Source organism: Gracilinanus agilis, chromosome 6 (assembly GCF_016433145.1).
Source record: "Gracilinanus agilis isolate LMUSP501 chromosome 6, AgileGrace, whole genome shotgun sequence".
NCBI lineage: Eukaryota > Metazoa > Chordata > Mammalia > Didelphimorphia > Didelphidae > Gracilinanus > Gracilinanus agilis.
The window spans coordinates 192845982-192850849 of record NC_058135.1 but is presented as its reverse complement, the minus strand read 5'-3'; positions in this window follow the sequence as shown (position 1 = coordinate 192850849).

Below are 4868 nucleotides of genomic sequence, written 5' to 3'. Positions count from 1 at the left end.
AATCGTGTTAGAGTCTGGTGAAAATATTTTGGGCCTTGCAAGTTTCTTGGGAATAAAGATAAAGAGGAAGACACATAGTTTTGAGTACAATCTAATGCAGCAACCAAAACAATTCATAAGTTACATTGAGCCAAAGATAATGTCTAGAACAATGAGTACCTTTCTGAAAATAATAGAATTGCAGTACCCAAAAAGCCAGAAAAAAAATTGAAGAGAGACAAGAAAACAGGTTCCCATTGCAGGTGAGGTGAGAAAACATAAGTTTCATTCACAATTTGGTGAACTTCTGCTAGAACTTCTTCCAGTGAGCAGACATCTGTGACAATGTCACAAGAACAGTTCATGTATTAACAACAGGACAGATAAATGATGAGGAAGGCAAGAACAAGAGGATGCAGTTTTAGCATGAGAACAATGGATCTAAATCTGTTCATTTAACCTTAGAAGTGGTGGAAATTACTAATAATAGTTAGACCAGTCCTTCCTATGATGATTGCTTGCCTCCAGTTTGGTGGAAATTTTTGATTTAGTCTTGGTCATCAGATTGAAAATCTGTATGTGTATATATGTAAATATGTATACACACACATATATGATGATTCTTAACATTAACAAATAATAGGATTCTGAATTTTCAGTAGCCCATACCCAATGTCAACAAATTTCATCTCAGATCTTAGATATCCCATGTAGTTGTTTCATCTCCAAAACTATCTTCTCCCAAACATTCAGTAAATTTGTTTTCTTGGTTTGAAGTGTTAGGATAATTTCTAAAACCGTTAATGATAATTACTGGAGGTATTGATCCTAGTGGGTCATGAGTGTAATAATGATCCCAAAAGGTCAACCTCCAGCTCAGTTGGGCACATTTTACTCCAATAAATGGCTAACTTCCTGAAAGTTGTTTGGTATTACAGCTAGAACTGAAGAATCAGCTGATTGGTGAACACAGCTGATCAGTTCTACCTAAACCCTTCAGTAACTGATGGATGTAATTTTCTTAATTCCTAAACTAGTAACTTGTGTGTTACATTTAACAAGGTTAATTAGTTTAGGAAACTTTTTCTGACTGCAAATTAATTCAGAGACTGGTTTGAGGATCAATCATTTTGAAGTATTTCCCTAACAACCCAGATGACTTTCTTCAACTGACACCCTCTGTCAGGAATCTTGAGAATCTCAGACAGGTTTGCAGATGGCTTTTTTGTAAATGGGTTTAATATTGGTATATATAGGTGAAAGAGAAAGTGGGATTGATGATGGAAAGTGGGAATAGGGTTTCTAAGTTAAATCTAAATTGATGAATAGTTATTGAATCTCCCAGATAATTAACTGATATTCAGGAACCTTTCAATGGCTTGATTTGAAGGTTTGTTCAACAGATTTTGGTTTGGTTTGAATAAATCTTCTTGATGATGTTCAGAGAACTGAAGTCAGTAAGTTTGAATATATTTGGTTGCTAAAAGTTGAGAGTTAATCAGAATATATACTCTATATACTCTGCCTTAGCCTAAACCTAAGAACCTCCCTCCTTGCCCAGTTGCATCTCAAGACTGAGACCAGGATTGGTTCAGGTTTGCCCCTTGGCTCATGCCAGGCTCATGCCACCCTCAGTTCATTCTGATTCTGATAAGGTAACTGCCAGTCAAACTTGACCCAACATGGCTGCTATTAAAAATCCTTACAGAAGTTGCTTATAGAGATTTCTTAGCTATTCCTACTAAAATCTTTTACAAAGTAGCTCTCAATACAAATCAGTACAGCTTTTCAAATATTATTTTTCCAATAACAAATTGAGGTGTTAAAAATTGTCCAAAATTTTATTGTTATATCTCATTAACTCAAGAACTCACAATGCACTTGAATTTCAGAAATCTTAGGTTTTTTACATGCTCCATTAGAATTGTTTACATTTGACATACAAAATAGTAAAATATGTTGATTTTTCAAACAATTCTACTCCAATTAATTCCATTTTCTTTAGGAAGATCAGATGCTATTAGGGATCTAATCCTATATAAAACATAAGTAACAATATTTTAAAAGAGAGTTCTCCACTCATAAATTCAGAGACTGTAGGAATGAATTTACTTACAAGAAGTTGAATTAATTCCAACTGAAACAAGAACTTTGGTGGAATACAGATGCACTTAAATAGGTAACTTCCAAACATACATAGAGTACAGTGTATATGAAATAGGTTGGCTGTAAAAAACACATTCAGTTCTTAATCATTTTCAAATGGAGATTTTACACAAATTTTAATTACATTCTGAAAGAATGATATATTTCAGAGACTTAATCTGATATATGACTATGTAAGCATTAATGGGCAAATACTAATTGACTTAGTGGTTTGGATTATAGAATGACTATATTTTATCTTGAAAACAATAACATCTTATGTTTTTGCATTGTACTTATATCCTCCTTTGACTGCTTGCTCTAAATATAGAAATTTGGGGGCAGCTGAGTAGCTCAGTAGATTGAGAGCCAGGCCTAGATATGGGAGGTCCTAGGTTCAAATCTGGCCTTAGACACTTCCCAGCTGTGAGACCCTGGGCAAGTCACTTGACCTTCATTGCCTACCCTTACCACTCTTCTGCCTTGGAGCCAATACACAGTATTGACTCCAAGACAGAAAGAAGGTAAGAGTTTAATAAAAAAAATATAGAAATTTGCCATTAAAGGACTATATAATAACAGTATCAAAATTGATTTTTTAGGCATAAGTCTCAAAGGCATAGAGTGATTTAACACATATGTAACTCTGTTTTACTTCTGGTAAGAGATAACAGCTGGCAATCAATCATTCAGTAACAGTTTCACTTCTCAGCTAGACCCAGGAATAACCAAATGGGGAGATATTACTAATTAAAATGAAATCAAATGGGGATATTGACTCCCAAAGGGGTCCTACCCTCAGGTGTGCTCATCTCCTTGACCTTTTCCAGATAAAGATCTCCACCCATGACAACTCAGAATTATATTCTTTCCCAGTAACCTGTGGCTTTTTCTTGAATGGTGAATTACTGAGATAATGATCAATGCCAGACAACTATATCTTAATTCAAAACTTAAAATAATATCAGATACTATCCCAAGAACTTTCACTTTAAATGGCAAGTTTCACCAACTATACCTCAGAGGTAATAATTTTCCAAGATTTCATATATTCTATGTAAGATTTCATACCACATCATTCTATTCATTTTCTTCACTTCTTAAATATAATTCATCTGGGCATATATAGATGTAATATGTAATATAGTACATAATATAGTATAATATAAGATGAAATATAGTAATTTTGTAGTATATAATATAGTAATATTATAATTAATATTCTATAAACAAATATATAGATATAATGTAATATAGACAAACTTGTAATTCTCAGAAGTCCAATTTCATTGTTTAGAAATTCCTTAACCCAAATAGGCTCTTTTCACAAGGCTGATCACTATCCATACAGATGGCTTTAAGAAGACTTACAAACTTATAGCTAAAAAGTTTTTTCTTTTAATTTTTCAACCAAGATGAAAAATTATGTTCTTTTTTTCTTTCCATAATTTTTTAAGTCCTCATTGAGTCTCATCACTCTATAATGCAACTGACAGGAGTTCTGAGGGGGCCATGAAGGAGTTCTGAAGGAGCTTTCATTGCTCCTTAAAAAGTTTTTCTCTTGGTAGTGGGGAAACAAGAAAATCCGAAAAATTCAATTGAATCAATAAATAGGAGATAGACATTTCAAAACAAGTTAGACTTCTTGATATCTAATTGTTCTCAATAAAACTGTGGTGCTTTTTGTTGCTGTTGTTTCCCAAGTCATATGCCTTTTCCCTTTCTGTGAACCAAGAAAAGGTTAATATATTTGTAGGCAGTTTGATTTTCTTTTTAAAAAAAACTTTCACTAGCACTAGAGTTTGGAGTCAAAATCAAAAGAATGAAAAAATTGATGAAAATATGAAATGCCTCATCGATAAAACTACAGACCTAGAAAATAGATCCAAGAGACAATTTAAGAATTATAAGATTACTGAAAAATCATGACAAAAGAAAAAGCCTGGTCATCATTCTATAGGAAATTATCCAAGAAAATTGCTTTGATATTCTTGAACAAGAGGGATAAGTGGAGATTGAAAGAATCTACAGATCACCTCTTGCATGTCAAAAAATATATATAAAAACTAGGGGTAAAACAAAGAGGATAATATTAAGAGAAATGGGAAAGGAGATAAAATGGGGTAAATTTATATTTCATAAAGAAGTGCATGGGGGGAGGAGGGGATAAGACCAATACAATGGCATCACCAACTGACAATGTCCAGGCATGTTATAGCCAAATTCAAGAACTAACAGATCAAAGAAAAAATATTACAAACTGCTAAAGTCATTCAGATAGCATGAAACAACGGTTTGGATAACACAAGAACTGGCTGCATCCACACAGAAGGACTGGAAGGCATGGAATATGATATTCCAGAAAGCAAGGGAACTGGATCTACAACCAAGGATCAACTATCCAGCAAAATTGACTCTTCTTGCAGGGGTAAGTATGGTCATTTAATAAAATAGAAATTTACAAGCATTCATAAAGAAAAGTCCTGACTTAAACAGAATGATGCCCAAACACAGAACTGAAAAGAATCACCAAAAGATAATTAAGAAAGGGGAAAAAGAAAGAACTTTTTTTTAAGGGATCCAATAAGCTCAAATTATTTGTATTCCTATAAGAAAAGATGATATTGGTAACTCTTAAAAATTGTTAATATTAATATTAAGAAAAATGGGAAAAGAGATAAAATGGGGTAAATTTATATTTCATAAAGAAGTACATGGGGGGAAGAGGGAGGAAGACCAATACA